Raw genomic sequence first — 25,955 nt, 5'->3', positions numbered from 1 at the left:
TGTTGGATTAAAAAACAATGTAAGATTTTCTTTTGGAAAACAGACAAAATTATTAAGCAAGTTTCAAACTTGTGTTACTATGCTTCACTGTGTTTTGTTTTTAAATAAATGTCTATATTGTTTCATAAAGTGATACATGCACTTCATTTTATGGAGTGGTAGTTGATTGGACAATCTGAGATCCGGGAGAAATTATAGCAAAGTGATTTTTAATCGTTTGAAAAACTTAATGGAAAATAAGCAGACATCTCCAAAAAAAATAATAATAAAATGAAAAACAAAATTAAAATGATAGAAAACCCTGATCAGTGGCAATTAAATAAACATAAAATCAAGATTTGTTCTAGAAGCAAATGCTTGCATCAGCTGTTAGAAAAAGTGTTCTCTGGGATCACAGCAAAGTGAGAGGCAAGGGGATGGAATAAACTTGAAACTCTCACATTAACTGTTAAATCAGAACCCTCCAAGGGGTCCAATGTGACCCCAAGTTCCTAGCACTTATTGATTCCCAGAAGATGCAAATGCAAATTTCTAGAAGAAATAAACTTCAATGTAGGCCTCAGGTTTTCATGAGTTGCGTGCAATAAAATATGAATGTAAAATCTTACCACTGGTGAAAGTCCCCAGAAACAGCCATCAACAAGCTCCTAAAGACTTTAGATATTGGAATGATCAATGTGGAATGGGAAAGTATGAAATGATTATGGAAATAAAAGAATTAAAGACAATTTTAAAAAGCAGAGATGATATATCGTGTTCTAAAAATCCTAAAAAGAGCTAAGTGGATTTTTAGAACTGAAAAATCTCACTACTGAGATTAAAAACCCAGTGGAATGATTAAATAGACACAAATAATGCAGAGAATTATTGAATTGAAAGTTGGACGTGAAGAATACCACACCAATCAAAGAAATTTTGAATATAAAAAAGTTAAAGAAATATAACATAGAATAAGGTCAAATGTAGTTTCAGAGGAAAGGAAAGAGGCAATGGAGAAGAGGTATTATTTGGGGAAAATAATGGATGAATATTTTCCACGAGTGATAAAAGGGAGGAATCCACTGATAAAGAAGTACAATATAAACAAACAGTATGAATTAAAAAAGAAATCTATGCCAGATATACTTGAATAAAACTAAAAATCCTCAAAAGGAAAAAAAAATTCAAAAGTCAGCCTGAGAGAAAAGAGAAATAACTTCCATATGCAAGAAGAGAATGAGGAGCCATTTCTCAAGAACAACAAAGTAGATCAGAATATTTTAGAATATTATCTTCAAATTTCAGAGGTAAAATCATTCCCCAAACTAAAATTATGAACCCCAAACTAAATTTCAAGAAAAAAGGAAACATGCAGAACCATTTTAATTGAACTAAAGAGGGAATCTATCACCAGCTGACCAACAATTAAGTGAATTTAAAAGGTGAGGTGATATCAGAGGAGGGACTTCCCAGGGGGAACTGGTGGTAAAGAACCCACTTCCCCATGCAGGAGACATAAGAGATTCAGGTTTGATCCCTGGGTCAGGAAGATCCCCTGGAGAAGGGCATACAACCCAGCCTAGGATTCCTGCCTGGAGAATCGTATCGACACATCAGAGGAGGAGAGGACATGGTCCCAGAAGGAAAACAAGAAGAAGGCATGGCCGGAAAAATAGACAAAATTCATGTTTAACAGTAGACTTCAAACAAAAAACAAAAAACGACTTCAAAAAACATCTTTATTACAGAAGCTAGACTTAGAAGTAATTGTTTTCCCTACTGTATGTTCCAGATATGTGCAACATATAGAAGAAGGCATTGTGAGAACTTACTTTTGTGGGTCAGTCCTGTAAGATTTAACATGTGCATAGATTCTTGTAATCACAACTAAAAAGAGAATAAACAAGCATTCAACCCCCACCATCAGTTCTCCCATGCTATCTCTTTGCAGTCAGTTCATCCTGCCAGCCCTGAGTCCTGGCACAATCTGCTCCTCATATTCAGCTTCCCCTAGTTTGAGCAGTAGTTCTATCTATCTGTGTGTATGTGTCGGTATGTCTCCTGTATGCTATGTATAACGTGGGTAGTCTATATCTCTATCACCACTGTCAGGATTCTGACCTGATCTGTAACTACAAGGATGCTCTTGTAACCACACCTCCATTTTTCCTAACCCCTGGCAGCTACTAACCTGATCTCCTTTCTGGAGCATTGTCATTTCAAAAAAACTATAAATGGAGTTATGCCTTGTGAGATTGGCTTTTTTCACTGAGTATAATTCCTTTGAGGTTCATCTAAGTCATGTGTATCAATATTTCTTTGTATTATTATTGCTGAGACAGTTTGTCTAACTGATCACCTTCTGAATGACATCTGGGTTATTGCCAGTTTTTAGCTGTCGCTAAAAAAGCAGCTAGCAACAGTCACGTGTAGGTTGCTGGGTGAACATAAGTTTTCATTTTTCTGGAATAAATTCCCAAGAGTGTAATTGCTGGCTTGTGTGGTAATTTCATGTTTAAAAGGCAACTGCTAAACTGTATTTCTATAGTGGCTATACCATTTCACATACCTCCAGCAATGCATGAATGGTCCAAAGTCTCTGCATCCTTGCCAGCATTTGCTAATGTCACAGTTTTTTAATTTCATCCATTCTGATAGGTGTATGGTGATATCTTGTGGTTTTAATCTGCATTTCCCTAATGGCTAATGATATTGAACATCTTTTCCTGTGTTTATTTGCCATCTGCATACTGTCTTCCATTTAATAAAGGTGTTCGTGCATTTTCTAGTAGGAATTTTTTTGAATATTGAATTTTAAGAGTTCTTTAATATATTCTAGTTACAAATACTTTGTGAGATATGTGCTTTTCACCAGTGTCTAGCTGCTGTTTCATCCTCTTACGAGATCTCTCAAGACTGATTCAATGCAGTGAGGACCTTTATTTGGACCTCCTTAAATTGTGAGTCTGGAGGCTGGAGAGCACTGAGCTGGGTCTCCTCTTTCTCTTGTCTCGAAGGGTCCTAATTTGCCAGCTCCTCTTTTGTCCTGCCAGCTCTCAGGGCCCCCGTCAGACTGTTTTGCCTTTTCCTCTTCTAGAACTTTCCTTTGGTTGTCTCTTGCATTATTTCCAGCTTTTATACTTTTGTTATTGGCTTTTAGTTCAACTCTACTGTGATCAGAATTTGTGTCTTTGTATCATGACATAAGTCATACTGAGTTAGCATCCCTCCTACTGTTCTTAACTTGATATCTCTGGAAAGACCCTCTTTTCAAATAAGACCACGTTCACAGCTACCAGAGGATAGGACTTCAGTACGTCTCCGGGGGTGGGGGATAAAATTAAACCCACATAAGTGGCCTTTTAGAAATTTCAAATTTAACATGACCAACTGAAATTCTGATATTCCCAACTGAAAATATCCACCACAAACTTTCTCTTCTTACATGATATCAATCTTACCTACCAGTTTCAAAGGTCAAAAATCTGGGAATCATTTCTGAGTCCTCTCTTTTTCTCACATAGCATAACTGATGTCTAATAAATCTTATCTCACCACTTCTTCCACTGTTGCTACCTTGCTTGAAGGCATTATATTTATAATTGTTTCTCAATGTTACTTGGTGTCCTATACTATAATTTATATCACCACTATTCTCACGGTTAATCTTCTCCCCAATTTGACTGTTATAAACGGCATTGCAATGATCATTCTCATGCAAACATCTTTCCATATGTAAGCAATTATTTCTTCCAAGTAAAATTCTGGAAGTTGCCGAGTCAAAGTAATTACATTTTACATTTTGTTTTCTCTCACTCAATTGCTTTTCAAGAAAGTTATATGGACTCATCCTTTTAAAATCACCAGTAACTCTCTACTAAGATAACTTTTTTTTACTTATGGTAAAACATAAGGATTGGCTCTTGAGAAAAATCAAGCTATTTGCTTCCTATTTACTTTAATTTTTAATTTTACATATTACATATGCCCACGAGGCACCAGGCACTATTGTAAACCCAGGTTTCTGCCCTCCTAGAGCTTACACTTTGATTGCAAAGACAGACTAAAATAAATAAACGAATTACATAGTATATTAGACAGTGATATTCACTATGGGTGTCAGCCACATCTAGAAAATAACTTTACAACAATGCCTGGATTAGTGTTTGATGAGTAACTAGACACTAGAGTCTAGCCAAGTTGTCACCTGGAATCGACCATCACACTCACCTCTGGGCTGTCTAGACATTTGTGTTGGAAGAATCCCCATCATTTTCCTTGCATTGCCTTAGGGAAAGGACTAGGGACACAAAGGGGCCTTGAACATATTATTTACTGTGAGACATTTAATCAGAAATCTGTCTCTGATCCAGAGGGCCTCATGTGTGAATTTAGAATAAAATGAATATTAAAACCCCCAAAGTAATCTAATAACAAAGCCATAAATTTTAAGAGAAAGTTTTACTAGTTTAATTAAGTGTTACAATTTTTGAGAATACCTTCCAAAGCATGCACGAAGAATTTATGGCTATAACTCAGCTGAAAGTCTCAACATCTGTTGACTGGATAAAATTTGTCTGTACTCAGTATATTGTTAACACAAAAATTATACTGTATAGTCTTTATTATCTAGCTATGGAAAGAGTCAAATTGACAATAAGATATACTTTGATTCTTTCATTCATTTTTTTTTATCAACTTATTTTGAGGGTTCTTTTTATTGAGTTCCTATTGGAAAAGGAAATGGCAACCTACTCCAATATTATTACCTGGAAAATCCCATGGACAGAGGAGCCTGGCGGGCTACAATCCATGGGGTCGCAAAGAATTGGACCCGACTGAGCAACTTCACTTCACTATAATTATTATTAAATTCTTCTTTAATGGGAAGCTCAAGCCATTTCTTGATTTTTTTTCCCCAAGTGGGTTCTTCCCATAGGTTTTACCTGGTTTTTTTTTTAACTTCACTAACTAATTATTGTCATTAATATATTTTGTATTTTATTTTGGCCTTAAATAGCCCTTTTATTATGGCTTTGGGATGTAGCAGTGAACATGGCAGATAGGATCTTGTACATATGAACTTTAAATTCTCATCTTGAGAGACAGATGGTCAATCTAACAATACATTCATTAAAGAATGTCTTGTACAGATTCCCAGCCTGGAGCACATCCCAAGTACAGCAAACTGATCTTGAGACAAACTTGCTGTGGAAGATGGAAGGCTCAGAAGTTCTTTCTGCTCATGCTAAAATCCCATCAACGTAAAAGGGACCTTTCTCTTGAGGTGTTTTCTCCCTTGGGTTCCAAAATCACTGTGGACAGTGACTGCAGCTATGAAATTAAAAGACATTTGCTCCTTGGAAGGAAGCTATGACAAACCTAGACAGCATATTAAAAATCAAAGATATCATTTTGCTGACAAAGGTCCATATAGTCAAAGCTATGGTTTTTCCGGTAGTTGTGTACAGATGTGAGAGCTGGACCATAAAGAAGGCTGAGCACAGAAGAATCGATGCTTTTGAATTGTGGTGTTGGAGAAGACTCTTGAGAGTCCCCTGGACTGCAAGATCAAACCAGTCAATTCTAAAGGAAATCAGTCCTGAATATTCTTTGGTGGGACTGATGCTGAAGCTCCAGTGCATTGGCCACCTGATATGAAGAGCCAGTTCATTGGAAAAGACCCTGATGCTGGGAAAGATTGAGGGCAGGAGGAGAAGGAGGCGACAGAGGATGAGATGGTTGGGTGGCATCATCGACCCAAAGAATATGAGTTTGAGCAAATTCCAGGAAATAGTGAAGGACTGGGAAGTCTGGCATGCTGCAGTCCATGGGGTCACAAAGGGTCAGAAATGACCGAACAGCAAAGTAACTGAATGTGCATAGTTGTGTGTGTTCAGTCATGTCTTGCTCTTTACGACCCCATGAACTATAGCCCACCAGCCTCCTCTGACAATAGAATTTTCCAGGCAAAAATATTTGAGTGGGTTGCTATCTCCAACCTTCTAAAAACTATAGGACACTGTGGGGAAATTTAGGATTTAATCAGTTCATATTCTGAGTTCTGTGTTCTGTTCTTTGGAGACAGTGACAACAACCCTACTGATTTGAAATTTCTACTTATTATCTACCAATATCCCACTGGTCTGAATGATTGCCAATGGCAAATTTTGCCCTAGTTTTTAATTTTCTGTATCAATATGCTCTTAACATTTGATTTGAATATGTGCATTTTGCCCATTTGTATCTATTTTTCTTAGATGTTGTATGAGTAACATCATATGGTTAGGCTTTATTCTGTCCTCTTTACCTGACAAATCTGGCTCTTAATTTAAAATAGTTACCTTAATGTCTCCTGGAACAAAATTCCTTGATATTTGTTAACGAGCGATCATTTTTTGTCTTCCTGCAGTGTCCATGGGCGTTCAAACAGATGATCCTATCCGTCAGCTTCACACCACCGTATCTGTAGGCACCAGATGAGTATCTGAAATCAATAGGGAGGGAATTGTGGTAATTAAATTATAGCACTTACATATAATTACACTTATGTAAAAAATATCCACCCCGACTCAGAGCTGCTCTTGGATATGATAGACATAAATCTTTGACTATGATCTTCTTGGGGGCGGGGAGGGGCAAGAGTGTTAATCTTTAAAATTATGCCGGGAAAAATGAGACTCCTGGAACTCTTATACTTCAGAGAAATCATTTGACTCAACGTCTAGCTTTAAACAGGTTCATTTCAGTAATTTTTACCTTTGAAAATTAATTTTGATGCAATTCTTTCTTGAAAAGCTTTATGAAGAAGACACTGATGTCCTAGGCTGTTTTGCTTGAGAACCGAGGTAAGCAAGACCCTTGGGGGCGGAAAGGTGGGTTATGGCCCCTCGTATCATCAGTTACACACATTGTGGGCAGTTTGGAAGCACTGGCTCTGGAAGTCACAAAAAAAATGCATTTGTCTTACAATTGGACAGTATGAGTTTAGGTACAGGTTTTGTGAAGATATGGTTCGAGGTTTTAAGTTTCACTAACTATAAAACAGGAATAATATAATCCTATCTATGACAAAGGGAAAAAAGAGAATAGGTCCAAAAAGTGCTTTAAAATGATAAATTAGTAAATTAGCGAAAGAGGTATATAAAGTAGAATACCAATATGAAGTATTTAGTATAGTTATCATCATAATATGACCATGGTAATTTCTAGTTAATCTTCTTTTAACATGGTAAACTTAGTTGATCATAAATTATAAATTCACAAATGAGATAAACACTAGAAAGGTAAAGGACATATATTTAAAAATATAAATAATAAATAGCCGTGAAGACACAGTGTTACTTTAACAACTTCCCTCCCACAGTTACAAATGTGTTATAGATAATGGCGATGTCAACATGAGGCTCCCAAATTTGCAGCTTTCGGTTATGCACATATTTGGCCTTATGCATTAAAACCTGAAATTTTTTTATTTCTCGTCTTTGAAGGCACATTTTACTGTAGATTGTTGTTGTTGAAATGAATGAGAAGTGTCATTTGCAGCTTTGTGACCACCCTGACTTTTTGGAGGAAAGGTGTACAAAACTATAAGTTCATCACTTAACTGGAATTTCACATTTTCAGACACTACTGGTGTGGTAAGAAAAAGGGAAGGTGTGGGAGATGGAGCTTTAATAAAAACTAAACTTTTTCCATGTGCATCACTGTGTTCATTTCTGAACCTGCATTGCTAGACGTGAGAAGAGTGTTCTCCCGACCTAGGGACAAAGGACAGGAGATGCAATGGCAGGATACTTGCAACCTCTGCTGGTTTCTCACCTTCCAAGATGTGGAAGGTATTAGAATGACTTCTGTGAAGAACACAGTCCTTATTTGTTTCTTCCTGTCTCTAAGCAGTCCTGCTTTAATGTGGTGATAACGTAACCACATGGGTGTCTGGAGACTGACCCCAATGCCAAAAACCCTGTTTCATTTTCTTCTACCGTAGAAATCCTGGCTCACTTTCTGGGTTGTTATTAATCATGCTCATTTTTAAAGATAATTTAGTTTTAATACATTGTCAATGCAATTCTCTCGGGTGCATCAAAAGTGATCTATCTTGTGCACATCTGCTGAGCTCCATTTCTTGACTCTGGAGCAACTCTAACATTTCTGCTTTCAACTGAGGGAAGTAACCAAAAGGAAGGATGTGTAAAGTACAGCCTGGTTGGCCGTGCAACTTCCAAATGTCTTTGGGGTCACTGCTTAAAGATGTGCCAGAGAGTAATGGCTCCATATTATAAGCGTGAAGACTCTCCCGTTGGCATCTTATTTAGTTTTCACCTGGCTCATGCTGCCAGAGTTGAGGCTCCCTTCTCCGTGGAGGGGGATGGACATTTCAGGGAACCAAATAGCCTCTTTGAGAGACTCCTAAAGCTACAACTGTAAAAGGGTCTGCTATTTAAGGCACTTAACTGGTCACCCACCACCTTGCTATTTGCTTAGGTGTGTGGAGTAAAATTTATTGTGTCTAGAAAGCACCATTAATGCTTCGATATTGGACTGAGCCTCATGAAGCTGCTTTCTTTTGTAAGTAAAAATGTGATCCAGTATTAGCAGTTTTGTATGGTCCAGCCTAATACTTGAGAATATTTTTATTCCTCCCTGCTTGGCAACTTTCCCATAGAACTGGAAAACAATGCTTGTCGGCAGAAAGAATATTAATGTTTTGGCTTGCCCATGTGTTTGTAGAATGGCACATCCCTTTAAGAGGCTCTAGCTAGAAGCTACTGCTCTAAGATGTGTCCAGAGTAGCTAGATTGGTTCATGAAGAGTTTTTAGTAACTAAAGAAACATTGGGGCATCCCAAGTGGTGCTAGTGGTAAAGAACTTGCCTGCCAACGCAGGAGATATAAGAGATGCAGGTTCAGGCCTTGGGTCAGGAAGATCCCCTGGAGGAGGAAATGGCAGCCCACTCCAGTATTCTCACCTGGGGAATCTCATGGACAAAGGCGCCTGTGGCTTCCATCCATAGGGTCTCAAAGGGTCGGACATGACTGAAGCAACTTAGCACACACGCATGCAAAATAACATTTTCCCCTCACAAATTAGGAGTTTCAATAAAGTCTGGGAAGTAAATTATTCTATTTGCTCGATTCTAAGATTTGTCAATCAAATATAGGCTTTTCTGTGGATATAAGGAAATAATTAATTTGAAGAGGAAAACTGAACAAAACCACATCAAATATATGTATTGATTACGGAAGCATCTCAGTTTTGGTCAGTGAGGCAGTTGGGTAAGAACATTTGTACCAAGAGAATCTCGTTTATCTTGTTTGTATTGGAGAATATTAGGGATTTGGGGGAGGGGAGGATAGCCCAAATTACTGTTATGAATATGTGTACAATGGGTTCAAAGGGCATTTGGAATAAAAGTTAAGGTCAAAGAGCAGTATTGGATGGTGTTTTGGTACTTAGGAATATTTCACACTTACCTAAGATACATTTTTTCCTGAAAATGAAACATAGGTCTCCATGTCAGAAAGGATATTAATTTAAACTAGAAGGAGCCACCTTGAAGGATGAAGAGGTAGGTCTGCAAAGTGTGTGTTTGGGGGAAAAGAAAAAAAGATGTATCGAAAAGCAAAAAAGAAGCATGCTGCAGAAGAAGTTAGTCGAGATTGGCAAAGGCCACTTTAAACGCTTCTAAATTATGCACACAGTGTGAGGCTGAAGCCAAGCCCCTCCAGAAATAACTAGGAAATAATTGAAGTAAAGATGGATATTGCTGGTTGGCTTCTCCATGCCCACATTTCACACATGAGACAAAGCGAGTTTTACCTTTAACTAAGTTCCAACTGGGGTTTCCCTGGTGGCTTGGTGGTGAACAACTCACTTGCCAATTCAAGAGATGCAGCTTTGATCCCTGGATTGGGAAGATCCCCTGGAAGAGGACATGGCAACCCAGACACCAATATTCTTGCCTGGGAAATCCCATGGCCAGAGGAGCCTGTCGGACTGCAGTTCATGGGTTGCAAAGAGTCGGACATGTCTTAGTGACTGAGCACAAAAGGTCCAATTACACGAAGCCAAGATTGATTCCAACACCAGATGTGGTTCTCTGTGATGGTATTTCTTGCATGTAAAGCAATTTATTAGAAATAAATTGTTTGGTTTATTTAGTTAAACTCTGTCCTTTTCAGATTGAACCTATGCACAGTAAGATATTTTTGGCGTGAGATATGGATGTGTGTGAAGTCTCAGTGAGCCTCAATGGTGAAGAAAGTTAGGAAATTGTTCTCCTCTTCTGGCATCACCCAACACCTAGCGACTGCCACTCAGGAGTTGAGAAGCAGGTCAAGGCTTGTTTCATCCAACATTTTGACTCCCTTGAATAGGTGACCAGAAATCTGACCTAACAGTTACATTCATTTCTAATTTGCACCCACTCCCTAGTTTCTCACCCACTCCTCGTTTTCTCTATCTCTGAATCCAAGAAAAACGTTCTCACGACCTAGCACCTCTCTTCCCAGAGACAAGAGATGTCTTCCTTTATCCCATGGCAGTTGTATGTTTTGGCCATAATATTATCCTGGAATCCTCACAGTTCTTAAATTGACACTCCACACAATAAATCTTGCCGTGATGTTATATAGGAGAATCTTTGTGAACACTTTGTGAAGTTTCAGAGACAGGGAAGCATGTCATTCTCATAAAATGATCATTTGGATTTATTTTTGAAGTAACCTTCAAAAATAAATTTTGAAGTAAGTAACATGTGTTACTTGCAATCTGTTTACAATGCATTAAAATACTTATTTAAAAGGTTTTCTGTGAGCCAATGGCCCTCTTTCTTAGGATCATCTGTGCTTACGGGGGGAAATGTCTGCAGCTGTGGCAGGCATTGTCGCTAGCGGTTGATTATGTAGATCTCCATAAACTATGTTTATAAATTATATTTATTGTGTTATAATTAGTAGCACTAACAGTGCATAATATCAATAAGGTCATTAAATATGTAAATAATAAATAATAGCAGTACTAATGCCACCAAGGAGCAGGGCTCAATGGCATCATGTATATTCAGTCAGTTCAGGACCACATTTCTCATCATTTCATCAAGAAGACATGGAACAGAGCCAGCCATTGGTTTAATGAACACACAGTCAAGTGCCGAAGATGAACATGCCCTTGCTTAACGGATGGGAAAATAAGAACAGCAAGCTGTTTTCCTGAGAAATGGAGAAATGTTGCAGAATGTGGCCTATTCCACAAGCAGTGGGTTTCCGGAATTTTGAAAAGTGGATGGAGGGCAGGTTGGGTAGGACCTATCAAGCTTTTCACCCAAATATAGTGTCTGTTAAAATTTCCCAACATAGCTGATTCCTTCTTCTCACTAAATGACTACGGAGATTCAAATGTCCCACAAAAATAAGGACTTCTAGACAATTTATAGACTGAATCTTGGAAAACTTTTCTACTGGCTCCGTTCCAGGGAAATTTGGTTAAGGAACACAGTCGATGAGTGACTCTGGGGGTCCCGGGTGGGCATTTCACCAGATGACCAGGCTGAGAACAAGAGTCCACACTCAAGCAAAAATTGAACTTACAGCAAGTCTGCAGAGCCCATCCCTCTGATTGGTGATAAAGTCTTAAAAGTACATCTGCAAGAGATGAGAAATGGCGTGTCCTGACTAGGAAGAGAAAGAGCAGAATGCTCAAATAGATTTCTAGCCGGAAATAAGATGGGCTTCTTTGGTGACTCAAACGGTAAAGAATCTGTCTACAGTGTGGGAGACCCAGCTTTGATCCTTGGGTCAAGAAGATCCTCCTCCTCCCTGGAGGAGGGCATGGCAACCCACTCCAGTATTATTGCCTGGAGAATCCCATGGACAGAAGAACCTGGTGGGCTACAGTCCATGGGGTCACAAAGAGTCAGACGAGACCAAGTAACTAAGCACAGCACAGAAGATAAGATTAAATTTTTGAAAACTTTTGGTATCTTTTCAGTGGTATAGTTATGAAATAGGAGTGGAACATCAAAGCTGGAAGCTTGAACACAACAGGATGTGAGAAAATGGGAGATAAGTAAAGATGGGAGAATTACAAGGGACCCAAAGGTCTCCTTTAGGAAACAGTAAATGTCAGAATTTATACTAGCCAGGAAATTGAATTATTAATATAGAGAATAATTTACAGAAGTTGTCCAAGAGGAGAAGACAGAGGAAAAGAAAACAAAAGTTTTAAGAGATGGAAAAGTCTGAGATGTGATAAGAAGCCCAACCTAAAATCATCATTTTTTGATGAAAAGCAAAAGAAGATAAATGGAAGAGGATATCTACCAAAGGCATAGCTGATGAGACATACCTGGAAGGAAGTGAGGCCTGGTTGTGTATGTCAGTACATCCTAACTATATAAAAGTTCTTATATAAAGGGTCCTTTCTCTTTTTTCCTCTCAAATATGAGTCGAGGAGGAGCAGAAATGTAAAGAAATTGCTCAAAATATAAAACAAAGACCAAAATGAACAAAAGGTTAAAATTATTAGAAGAAAAAGAGATTAAAATTGAAGAAAATTTTAAAAAAGAAATTACTGATATCCTCAGGGAGATAAAAGAACATATTCTTTTCATGAAACAATAGCAGGGTGCAATGAAAACAGAGCATTCCATATTGAAAATTCAGTTCTACTGAGAAGAATTGAAAATTCTATTCATTAAACTATTAATCAAGTGTGAAATAAGAATAAAAACTTTTTAAATCATGGAATATCTCAAAAATAACACAATGACTACAGAGGACTCAAGATACATCAGGCCATTTCATTGTATTAACAATGTTAGAAAGAACAAATATTAATTTGCAAGATACGAACTAAAAATAGCGTAAACCAACCATGCATTCAATATATATTCTAAATTTAGCATGTAATATATTAAAATCAGCTGAAAATTCTGCAAAAATAAAAGAGTTAAAAATCATCTCCCATATATATATATATATATATATATATATATATATATATATATACACACACACACACATATATATATGTAGATTCAGGAAGTCTACATGAAACTTTGAAAGTTAAAATTTTACATTTTGTTTTTTATAATAATCATTTTAACCAAGTAGGATTTAGTCAAAGAATATAAGGAACATTAATTATTAGAAATATGTTAATGTAATGATCAGATCAGCAGGGCAAATAAATTTCCATGGAGTCCCACTAAATATTATTGGTAAAGCCCTTGTGTAAAGGAAACTCTGGTCCACACTGCCAAACCCCAGGATACTATGGAAATGGAATAACCTAATTTCCTTTCACGATGGTTTTACAGGATGCCCAGGGAGCAGGGGCCCCAACAGCTGTGGTTTCCTGTGGATCTAGATTTTCAAAGCCTTCATACAACATGAAGCAGATTGCATTAGAAACTGGAAAAACAGCTCCCTTTAAAGAAAATTGTTTTCAACTTAATTTTATATTAGAGTATAGTTGATTTTGTATTGGAGTATAGTTGATTTGGGGCTTCCCTGGTGGTTAAAAAAAAAAAAAAAAAAAACACCTGCCAATGCAGGAGAAATGAGACATGGGTTAAGTTCCTGGGTCTAGAAAATGCCCTGGAGAAGGAAATGGCAACCCACAGCAGTATTCTTGCCTAGAGAATCCCAGGGACAGACGAGCCTGGTGGGCTACAGTCCCTGGGGTCTCTAAGAGTTGGACACGACTGAGTGACTCAGCACGCAGCGTAGCTGATTTACAGCGTCTGTGCTAGCTTCCCGTGTGCAGCGAAGTGATTCGGTCATGCACATCCAGTTATGCAGATACACGTGTCTATTCTTTTCCAAGTTTTTTCCCATTCAGGCTGCTACAGGATACTGAGCAGCGTTCTCTGTGCTGTATTCAACTATATACGCTTCTACTTTAAAACTGGCATTTGTATTTCCCCAAAAGAAAAATTCTATTGGGCCAAAACTTAGAAGCCCCAGGATAGCCTTCGATAGGTGAACAGATGCTGACACCCTACCCAAGAGCACGCTATTGCCTTGCCTTGTGTGCCGAGTACGCACAGCATTGTGCGTGTCATGTGTTATTGTGGTATAGCTTTTAAGCTTTTATAAAATTGGATATTGTTCCATTCTGGCTGTATTTTATATTATTCTCACTTGGACACTGTTTCATTTACAGAGTCACTATCTTTGTGCTTTGTTTCCACGTATGTGTCTTTGCTCATTTTGCTTTAACAAATATTAAAGCAAAAAGGTCCAGGTGTACCCCCAAAATGTTACAGGCATTGACCTAGAGCCCTGATGAAAAGGCTGTGGTCACTCCCCCACTGGGATAGTTGGTCACAGTGCCAGCACCCTGGTCCAGCGGGCTGACGTCAACACTTATTTTCTAAGAAACTTCTAACATGTTTTATTTCTTGCCTGTCAAAAAACACTTTGATTATTATTTTAAAGGCCAGATACAAGGCCACTTACTTTAGGGCCACAAAGAAAGAAACTTTTTTGTTCCAATTTTTAACATCTTGATGACAAAGTTTCTAAGCTATTAAAAATCAACTCTTGAAATTTTCAAAAATTTTATTGCTGTTAAAACTTTGGAGTTAGTGGTTGAAGAAGCCATTATAATTAGATCTTTTCTGTTCTGCACAAAGTCCTTTCTATTTCACAAGCATCGTCAATGTAAACTCACAGCAAAGCGACTGCTTTTATGGTTGGAAAATGTTGTCAGTCAAGGCAGAGAGGTGACTACTCTTATGTTGGATGATCTGTGAAATGTTTCAGCCTGTGTATTTTGGATATTTATTTCTGAGACTATACTAAACACTCATCAGTTGAAAAGAACCTGCTCATCAACAGGCGTGAGAACTCACTACACCCAAGGGAGGTGTGAGCCTGCTGCTTGGAGGCCCAGGGTGTCAGCCAAGTTCCCTGAAACTGGGGGCGGGGGAGGTCGGTCCTCAGTCCTGCCACCGTCACCTGAAAGCGTGTCCTCCCTGCCCCCAGCCCGCTCCTGGTGGGCTGCACAGGGCAGGTACCGCCTCTGTTCATTTCAGTCATTAGACGTTGCCTGCTTCCACAGGGAAACAAACATTAAGCGCACTGAAGCTGTCTGAACCGTCCAAGAAGGTCAAAGTTGGGGTAATTACAGTTATCCGACTGGTGTTCAGACGCTCTCGCGTTCCCAGCTGAATCCGTAACTAACTCTCTGTGATGGAAATATCGTACATTATTCTTGCGTTTGCCAGCTTGCAGTGTCATTCCAGATGGCAAATACAAAAATAGCCTGAAAAATTTCCTCCCGAAATGCACTCTTTTAAAGTGTTCTGTTAGCCCGCTAACAGATCTTCCAAGATGTTCCAACATTCCAGCTTTAATGAATCTAAGCAATGTGCCCTCCTCCCCTTCAAACTCCCCCCCAACCCGATATTAAAATGCTTCATTACAGCAAATTGCTGGTTGTTATTAATGTCATTATTGGTTGTTTGCGAGAGCACCCTCCCCCACCCGGTAAGGAGACACGGGTGCGTGTTTCCTGGAATCTGTGTTCATTATGGTAGGAGAGTCTCCAGAGCAATGGAGATGCAAAGGTCTCGGTGGTTAACACAAGAAGAGAATGGCTTAAATTTGATTACCTTGTTTAATGAAGTGTCACATTTATTTACAAGATGACATGATGAATCACATTACTGGTCCCATAAATCAGTGTATAAAAATGGACAAATGATTCCATAAAGTGATACCTTTACAAATTTGAAGTGGAGAGACTTGAACTCATTCAGATATTTCCCACATTAGAAAAAAAAATTGCTGTTTTGAGATCAACCCAAGAAATAAGCTTGATGATTGGCTCCTTGAAAACTTCCACATTCTTCTATCACGGGGGCCTTGAATTCCATCTTGGCCTCCGTCGGCAGCTTGCAGTGACTGGGAACTCTGCTTCCAGCCAGCCTCCCCCAAGCAGCAGCCGCAAACACAGCTCCGTCCTTACACATGCAAGCCCAGCCCTCGGGGGCCCGCTGCTTCCGCGAGGAAGGCAGGGAGTCACCGTGATGTCTGACAACTGGACAGAACTGCTGGGAGCACCGGCTACTCTTGTCCCAGGTTTGTGTTTTTTTAATCAGTCGGGTGGAAGAGTATGAGTAACCCCTCAGATTACAGGGCAAATGCCCACGTCTGCTTGGAGCAAATTCAAATCTGTATTCACCGTGGGCTGCACCAGGGAAAAGCAAAGGCTCGGATGTGTAGAGAGAACAGAATGAACAAGAAGTCAAGTAATGGGACCAGGACTGGGTGATGCTGCCTCTTATTGCAGGTGACGGACAGGATCACTCATCTTCTGCCCCTTCTCTTCCAGGCCCACGGTGAGCCGCAGCTCACAGTTCCAGGGGGAAGTCCGGGCCAGCAGGGTCTCCTGGGTCAAACTGCCCCAGCAGCCGCTTTACCCGGCCCCTCAATTTCTGAAGCTCATTCTTCAGGGGTGGACTGGGGTGAGTGACGGGGATGGATAATTTCTCCAGTGGACCAGGCTGGTAGGATCAAGGTGACAAGGTCCACGCTAGCCACCCACTCCTCCCCCTGGCTGATCGCATGTGATTCACAGAGCTGGGCCTTTTCCTTCCCAAGATGAAAGGAGTGCTGCCCAGAGATGAAGGAAGGAAAATGGAAATCACTATTCGGGTTATCACTACTTGCCCACGTGAGCAGGAAGTGTTTGGTGCTTTTTTGTGTGATTAAAAAAATATATAAATTTATTGGAGCACAGTTGCTTGACCACATTGTGTTAGCTTCTGCTGTACGGCAAAGCGAGTCGGCAATACCTCTCAATACCTTCCCCCCTTTCTGGTGCTTTTCAAACTTCATTTTCTCTGAGTAAACTAGACCTATATTCACCAGGTAGAGTGAAATGCATTGCAAGTTTGGGTCAGGGGCCTTGGTTTCATACACCAGCTCTACCATTCACAATTATTTGATCTGGACTGATGAGTAGTCTTCTCATCTATAGATGGGAGATACTGACACCAAACTTCCCAAGGTCACTGTGAAGTTTAAATGAGATTAGGAACTCCCAGAAGGCCTGATACAGCCAATTGCTGGAGAAATGGCAAGTTCTTCCCTCCCTGCTTCTCTCTCCCTCTCTGCTTTCTCCAACTAGAATCTACATAGTTTTCTTTTCTTTTTTCACACACACACACACACACACATTCATTCAACCTGTGTATTTTAGGTATAGTGTTCCTCATACACTGAAAATTATTCTTTGTGAATTCTAATTAAGTATGCTTTTAGTATATTTTGGGTGCGACCTATAGGAAAAGAGTGGGTACTTAAATTTAATCCTCTGGGAAGATAGTTTACAGAGCTCTTAACTTTAGTAGCAAAAGTTAAATATAAGCCTACAGATTCTGTCTTTCTGGATTTTCCCACCAAGCAAACAGATAACCTAAACCTTGATTCCCTGAGGCCTGGATGGAGGGAAAAGAAGGAAGACTCTGAAGTCACTATGGTCTTTTAAATAGGATCAAAACCTACATTTTAAGCAGGGGTTTAGGCATAAATTTGGTGGCGTGAACCCACAGGAAAATTCAGTGTGAACAGATTTTAGGTTGAAAATATGGTTATTTTGGCTATCTGAACGATAACAATAGCAAGAGAGGCTCAAGTTCATTTTCAGGCTCGGGGGAGCCTGGCCCACACTGAAGCATGGGGTGAAGTCGGACCATGGGGCATCACTCGCCCCAGGGGCATCACCACCTGCTCACTCCTGGTCTCTGCTCTGGAGCCAAGCCTTCACAGAAGTTCATCACCACATCCACCAGGGAACTTATTTTTGAAATAACAGGAAGTGTTGGTTCTTCTTTGCTAGCTTTTAAGTAGCTACATGCTGAGGTCTTTACTGTGTAATCAAAAAACTAGGAAAATGTCCCCCCCAATTTATAAACCACTCCTCAGTCTTGTGCCTAAGAGGAGACAGTTGACTCTGGCTGGAAGGAGCTTACTGGGCTGGGACTGGAGGTGTTCTGGGAACCTGTGCAGCAGAGTTGTGTATCAGCCACACGTCTGCCCTCTGCCCAGCACTTCTGCCAGGACTGACATGCAGACCCGTGACCACCGCGTGTGACCCTCGCAGCCATGCCAGGTGGCGGGCGGGACTGCTGGAGCACATCCTTGTGTGTGCAGAGTGCCAGGTGTGGGTGGCGGCAGAGAGAGCCCCGGGTCTGAACCTGAGCTTGCCGGCCACATCTGCACATCGCAGCCTTGAGTGACAGGTGTACATGGACGCCTCATCGCCTGCCAATATGTTATGAGACCATGGTAACAATCGCTCATCTCCAGGGAGCGGTGCTGCCTCGTTCTTCAGCATCAGACATGAAAGAAATAATTTCAGGTGCCAGAAAAGGATCTCTGATAACAGAAAACATTTCAGCTTTCATGCACTGGAGTCTGCCCCGAAGCAACAGCTCTGATATGGTTTTCTTCTGTCTCCTTCTTCGCGTTTGCAATTAATCCATGATTATCTGCAATCCTTTGGCCGATAGGGTGCTGGTAGAAAAGAATTGGTTGGTTTCTTTAAAAAAACAGTGCCTTCTTATTTACTTGAATATTCTATATACACACATAATAGTGTCTTCTTATTTACTTGAATATCCTATGTACAAACATAACAGTGTGTTCTTATTTACTTGAATAGCCTATATACAAACATTTGCACAGTGTCTTACCATTTCCTTTCACACAGAGAACCTGCTTTTAGTTCACTTAATCCTTACAACAAACATGTGAGGTAAGGATCAGAAGATTATCTCTGCTCTGTAATGAATAACATTAAGTTCCATTCAAGGGGACTGCTGAACACACAACTATCCCTTGAAACTTTCTTGACACCTTTTTGATGAAATTCTCCCGCCACTGAACCTGTCGATTGAGACCACTAAACAGAACGGGAGGCTAGCGGGAAATGGCCGAGGTGTCTGAAGCTGCTTCCTGCATTTTGCTGAAGCTCTGTCCACAGAAACAAGGACAATGGTAGAAAGTGGAGTTCCCTTCTGCTTGGTTCTCCTCCAAGTTCTCTCTTCCTCTTGGAATCTGCTTTGTGTCTAAGAATCCATGACAAACAGAAAGCAACTTTACACAAATGAAGCATCAGTTTTGGGTCACAATTCCCCACTTGGTAGCGTTTGAAATGTATACATATTCTACATGCATAAATATGCTTATTTATATATATACTTGATGGACTTCCCAGGTGGCTCAGCGTTAAAGAATCTGCCTGCCAATGCAGAAACCACAGGAAATGTGAGTTTGATCCCTGGGTCAGGAAGATCCCCTAGAGGAGGAAATGGCAACCCACTCCAGTATTCTTGCCTTCTATGGTCAAAGAAACTTGGCAGGCTACAGTCTATGGGATCACAAAGAGTTGGACACAACTGAGAACTAACACCTGAAAAAGATGTCCTTTTCATTATAGGGGACTGGAATGCAAAAGTAGGAAGTCAAGAAACACTTGCAAATTTGGCCTTGGAGTACAGAATGAAGCAGTGCAAAGGCTAATAGAGTTTTGCCAAGAGAACGCACTGGTCATAGCAAACACCCTCTTTCAACAACACAAAAGAAGACTCTACACATAGACATCACCAGATGGTCTACACCAAAATCATATTGGTTATATTCTTTGCAGCCAAAGATGGAGAAGCTCTATAGAGTCAACAAAAACAAGACCAGGAGCTGACTGTGTCTCAGATCATGAACTCCTTATTGCCAAATTCAGACTGAAATTGAAGAAAGTGTGGAAACCCACTAGGTCATTCAGGTATGACTTAAATCAAATCCCTTATGATTATACAGTGGAAGTGAGAAATAGATTTAAGGGACTAGATCTGATAGAGTGCCTGATGAACTATGGATGGAGGTTTGTGACATTGTACAGGAGACAGTGATCAAGGCCATCCCCAAGAAAAAGAAATTCAAAAAAGCAAAATAGGTGTCTGAGGAGGCCTTACAAATAGCTGTGAAAAGAAGAGAAGTGAAAGGCAAAGAAGAAAAGAAAAGATATACCCATTTGAATGCAGAGTTCCAAAGAATAGCAAGGAGAGATAAGAAAGCCTTCCTCAATGATCAGTGCAAAGAAATAGAGTTAAACAATAGAATGGAAAAGACTAGTGCTATCTTCAAGAAAATTAGAGATACCAAGGGAACATTTCATGCAAAGATAGGTACAATAAAGGACCGAAATGGTATGGACCTAACAGAAGCAGAAGATGTTAAGAATGGGTGGCAAGAATACACAGAAGATCTTCACCACCCAGATAATCACAATGGTATGATCACTTACCTAGAACCAGACCTACTGGAATGTGAAGTCAAGTGGGCCTTAGGAGGCATCACTATGAAGAAAGCTAGTGGAGGTGATGGAATTCCAGTTGAGCTATTTCAAATTCTAAAGGATGATGCTGTGAAAGTGCTGCACTCAATATGCCAGTGAATTTGGAAAACTCAGCAGTGTCCACAGAACTGGAAAAGGCCAGTTTTCATTCTAATCACAAAGAAAGGCAAGGCCAAAGAATGCTCAAACTATCACATAATTGCACTCATCTCACACACTAGTAAGGTAATGATCAAAATTCTCCAAGCCAGGCTTCAGCAATATGTGAACCATGAACTTTCAGATGTTTAAGCTGGTTTTAGAGAAGGCAGAGGAACCAGAGATCAAATTGCCAACATCTGCTTGATCATTGAAAAAGCAAGAGAGTTCCAGAAAAACATCTATTTCTGCTTTATTGACTATGCCAAAGCCTTTGACTGTGTGGATCACAATAAACTATGGAAATTCTGAAAGAGATGGGAATACCAGACCACCTGACCTGCCTTTTGAGAAACCTGTATGCAGGTCAGGAAGCAACAGTTAGAACTGGACATGGAACAACAGACTAGTTCCAAATAGGAAAAGGAGTATGTCAAGGCTGTATATTGTCACCCTGCTTATTTAACTTTTATGCAAAGTACATCATGAGAAACGCTGGGCTGGAGGAAGCACAAGTTGGAATCAAGATTGTCAGGAGAAATATCAATAACTTCAGATACGCAGATGACACCACCCTTATGGCAGAAAGTGAAGAAGAACAAAAGAGCCTCTCGATGAAAGTGAAAGAGGAGAGTGAAAAAGTTGGCTTAAAGCTCAACACTCAGAAAACTAAGATCATGGCATCTGGTCCCATCACCTCATGGGAAATAGATGGGGAAACAGTGGAAACAGTGGCTGACTTTATTTTCTGGGGCTCCAAAATCAGTGCAGATGGTGATTGCAACCATGAAATTAAAAGACACTTACTCCTTGGAAGAAAAGTTATGACCAACCTAGACAGCATATTAAACAGCAGAGACATTACTTTGTCAAATAAGGTCTGTCTAGTCAAGGCTATGGTTTTTCCAGTGGTCATGTATGGATGTGAGAGTTGGACTATAAAGAAAGCTGAGTGCAGAAGAATTGATGTTTTGAACTGTGGTGCTGGAGAAGATTTTTGAGTCTCTTGGACTGCAAGTAGGTACAAGCAATCCATCCTAAAGGAGATCAGTCCTGGGTGTTCATTGGAAGGACTGGTGCTGAAGCTGAAACTCCAATACTTTGGCCACCTGATATGAAGGGCTGACTCATTGGAAAAGACCCTGATGTTGGGAAAGATAGAAGGCAGAAGGAGAAGGGGACGACAGAGGATAAGATGGTTGGATGGCATCACCGGCTCAGTGGACGTGAGTTTGGGTAAACTCTGGGAGTTAGTATTGGACAGGGAAGCCTGGTGTGCTGTGGCTCATGAGGTTGCAGAGAGTCAGACACGACTGAGCGACTGAATTGAACTGAACTGAACTGAGCACCCATGTATGTACATACGTTACACCTTCATTGTACCATGCCCTTGTCTTCCTTAATTAAAATTAAAAGCCTCAAACTGTGGTTGCAAAGAAACTCAATCATCGCCCAGGAGCACCTTGGATTCCAGAGACCCTGGAGTATGCCACTACCCAGTGATCAGGTCAGTGATCAGGCCACTCTGGAAGCAGCAGGCAGCTCAGAGTCCCATCAGCTTCAGCATCCCCAGGCCTGTGATAACACCTCTGCTCTGGTTCCCCTCTGAGATTGCAGGAGCTTGCAGTCCAGCAGAGAAGGATGCTGTGTGACCCACGGGTCCACATACTGGTAGACTGACGGCTGGGCCTTCCCAGGAAGAGGCAGCCAGAAGGCGAGAAGCAGGGATGCGGTTATCTCAGGCGCCCGGGGAGCTGTCTACTGCACTCGGACAACGGATAGGAAAGAAGGAAAGCGGACTGGAATTCGGGAGGGTGAGGGAGGAGCCCAGATGAACTCAACCACTCCCCTCTAAATGGCCGAATTTTATTCCAAACAGTAGAGTGGGCCTGTAACAAGTTTACTGTTCTGGGATTCTTACTTTGATGATTTATCAGCAGAAAAGTGGGGGAACGGTGTGTGGTGAATGGGGGTGAATACTACCCCCACCGGCTGCACTCACAAGCTCAGAGGCCTGTGAAGCTGAGCACACAAAACCGGTAATGCCTCGGGGTGCTCCTTGCATAGTGTGCAACCATCTGTTTCATTAGGGCCACCGAGGAATGAGCTTAGCTGGCTCCTGAGAGAATGTCTTCAAGACTTGCTCCTAGCAGGACGAGGCCTGGCCCTTCGCCGTGAGGCTGGGCCGGTGAGACCACAGCTGGAGTGGGGGGTGGAGGTGGTCGCATTGAGTAGCCTCCCCACCCAAGAAGACAAGGGCTCTTCCTTCAGTGTGTTGTGCAACGTTCTGTCAAGCTTGTTGTACTGCGTTTATCCCAAGATCACTTCCAATTAGACCTCATGGCTGGCATTTTGCGGTTGTAATGAGCAGCCAGAGCTGGGCGGTTTTCACATCATGGGAGACAGGACAGGACAAGGCCAGTGTCGAAGACAAGGTCTAGGTCCCGTCGGGACCTAGATGTTTGCCCACAGCTGTTCTCTCAGGAAGACGAGGTGCCCTTGTCGGGGTTCTGGAGTGGCCATGCCCTCTGACCCCTAACCCCAAGTTTCCTGCTTCTCCCTCCAGGCCGCTAAAATGAGAACCATCTTTTTTTCCTTCCTTTCTGCTTCCTCATCATTTCTTCCTGGGACTCTCACAATTACCTTTTCTTTCCATTTTTAGCCAACTTTCATTCAGTCTTATCATTATTGGAGGGAGGAAGGGCTTAGAATATTAATGATTATTAATACAAATAGCATAAAACTTAGTTATCAGCACAATTAAAAACGTTTCAAATCAGTTTTGCTTGGAAAAACCTCACAGTAGGGATTCAGTAAGGGATGGTGATGAAGAGTCGTCTGTTGGGGAGCAGCCGGCTCCAGGACCTACTATGTGACCAGGAGAAACTGTCCTAACTCCTCCGATTGCAAGCTGGAGATGGCGGTAGTGCTCCCCTCGTGGGGCTGGTGGGTGGCTCAGAGCCATACCCACCAGGGCCCCTGCAACATGCCCAGGGCACCGGGAGGGCTCCATGGATGTTTGCTCCCATTATGTCAGATGCAGACCCTTACGATCGTTGCCCCCCCTAGAATGAGCAGCAGGAGCAGAGTGGACCAGACCCCGGTCAAGACTCACATGACGCCCCATCCCCATTAACGCTGGAGTCCACACCTACAGATTTTGTATATTGTGTGAGCAGACTGTGTATAGACTCAAAAGGTCTTCAAAAGTTTCCAAGGAAACTTCCCATGGAGGGGAAACATTTCTAATTCCTAAATGGTACACTCTCCATAGTTTTAGATTTTTGCGACTTGACATCATGCTCCCTTCAGGTTGAGTAATATGGCACAAATCCAGTTTTGCACACTCGGCTGCTTTTATTTAATTAAAAGGAACAGAAACCATAAAGTGAAAGTGATCCTTTCTTTCTTTATTTATTTCCTCTCACTGGAAACTTCCTCTCGCCAAGGTCCACTTGGGAAATTTCCATTAAGGAATTTTTTATGAAGTTACGAGAGACAAATTAGGTGATTTGAATACGTTAGCACTGTGTCCGCTGCTTTGAAGATCACAATGCATGGCAGAAGTGATATGTGCTGTTTGCCTTGTGGGGGATGCAAAACTTCATTAGTTGAGGTTTTGTAATGCGTTTACAGGTCCTTCATCAAAAGGCCTTTCTGGAAGGACGGGCATCGTGGTAGGAACCCTTGACTGCTGATAGACATGGACATTGAAACCACACTCTGGGTTAGTTTGTGCAGTGACACCGTACCCCATAATATTTAAGAAAAGGGCAACAGCGCACGTGCTGTGAAAGTGAGTGGCATCACTGGGGACCATCTGCGAACCTGGACCTGTTACCTCTGAGTGGCCCATTCAGACATAAATAGCAGCGGACTGATTTTCAAGGTCGAGAAAACTGTTCATTCATTCATATTTGCCGTGTGGCCACCCTGATCATTGCCGGCCACCGAGGGGATTTGTTCTTTCTGAGAACCAGGAGCAGTAAGGCAGTCTCTTGGTTAGGACTCCTTACCTCCGTGTGCGTCTCCCCCCTGGCTGACCATCAGCCTGCCACTGTACACACATTTGCTGTTTCAGGGACACTGGGACCCACTGTGCTTACAAGGGAGACGATTTCAGGAGAACGCTTTCCTCCAGGATGTGTTAAATGAACAAGATTTTCTCCCCACATTGGGGTTGCTTAAAAATCCTAGCCTGGTATGTCTCCTTCATCTAAGTAGTGACTCCCCACGGTCAGCAGCTCTGGAGTGGACTGGCAGCTGATGACCTCCAGGCCAGGGGAATGGACCCCTCTGCCCTCCTCATCTAGCAGAGCATGAAAGTGGCAGTCCATGTATACACATGGGCCACACCGCTAGGTACCAGGATGAGATGGAGTGCCCGGTGGGAGCTCAGCCTATGGTTTCTATGGCAACCATGGAAACCAGCAGAGAAGGAAGACCTCAGCACCCAGTTACTTCCCTCTCAGATCCTCCACATTGCCAAAAATTACAGTCTTGAGATGGAGGAAAAGACGCCATGTGCTTCGCCAGGTCAGAAGAGGAGGCAGAAAAATCGTCAGGATGCGTCATCTGCTGACCTGCCATGGGTGTCTATAAAACAGTTGGACAGAAGGATCAAATGACCTGAACACCCTAAGACATTCCAATTTAACTCATGAGAGAATCCAAATGCAAACCAGCCCTCTCCGCTGCTACATGCTAAGAGCTCATGTGTAGATCACAAACTACTTTGCAGGCTGTGTTGATGTGAGTCTCCCCTTTTCTTATCTTGGGGCTGTTGGTTTTCAGATCCTGCCCCCACCCCTTGTGGAAGATGCACCTTCTATTGCCACTCTATTCTGGCAGCTGGATGCCTCCCAGACACAGCCGGGTCCTGGTGCACTTGATTGGGCAACTCAAGCAACACAAGGGTCATGACAAAAGCTGCAGAGACAGTCTTCAAATCCATGAACAAAAGACTGGAGGGCTTTCCCGTTCTCACCTCCATTCTTCCTCTCCCCTTATCATCCATAGACCCAGGGGGCTGAGGGGGTGCTTTCTATTTTTCCTTCCCACCTCCCTTCTTTCCTCCACCCTGTGTATCCACACACCTCCCTCCTATCCAGTTTTATGTCACTGTCTCCCAGCTAACCAAGCAGCAATGCTTTTAAGGATGGGCTGATTTATGGAAGGAAATAAAAACAATCCAAAGGATAATAACAAACAGATTGGAGAGATGAAGGAATTATTAAAGACCCAGCCCAGGCAGGGTTCTGTGCCATTATACACGGATCGCTCCCCCGTCTGAAAGTCACAAGTGTTGGGGACTCTTCTGCTTTCTCTTTCCCTCCCTTCTCTCTTTTTTTTCCTTTATTGTTTTTCAAAATCAAGATGGAAAGAAAGTAATGCACAAAACAGAGCTTCGATGTATAGGTTTGTTCATGTTTTAGAGGGAAAAAAAAGCAACAAAAAACCCAGGGCAT

Source organism: Muntiacus reevesi, chromosome 4 (assembly GCF_963930625.1).
Source record: "Muntiacus reevesi chromosome 4, mMunRee1.1, whole genome shotgun sequence".
Classification (NCBI taxonomy): domain Eukaryota; kingdom Metazoa; phylum Chordata; class Mammalia; order Artiodactyla; family Cervidae; genus Muntiacus; species Muntiacus reevesi.
Note: the sequence above shows the minus strand (reverse complement) of the source record.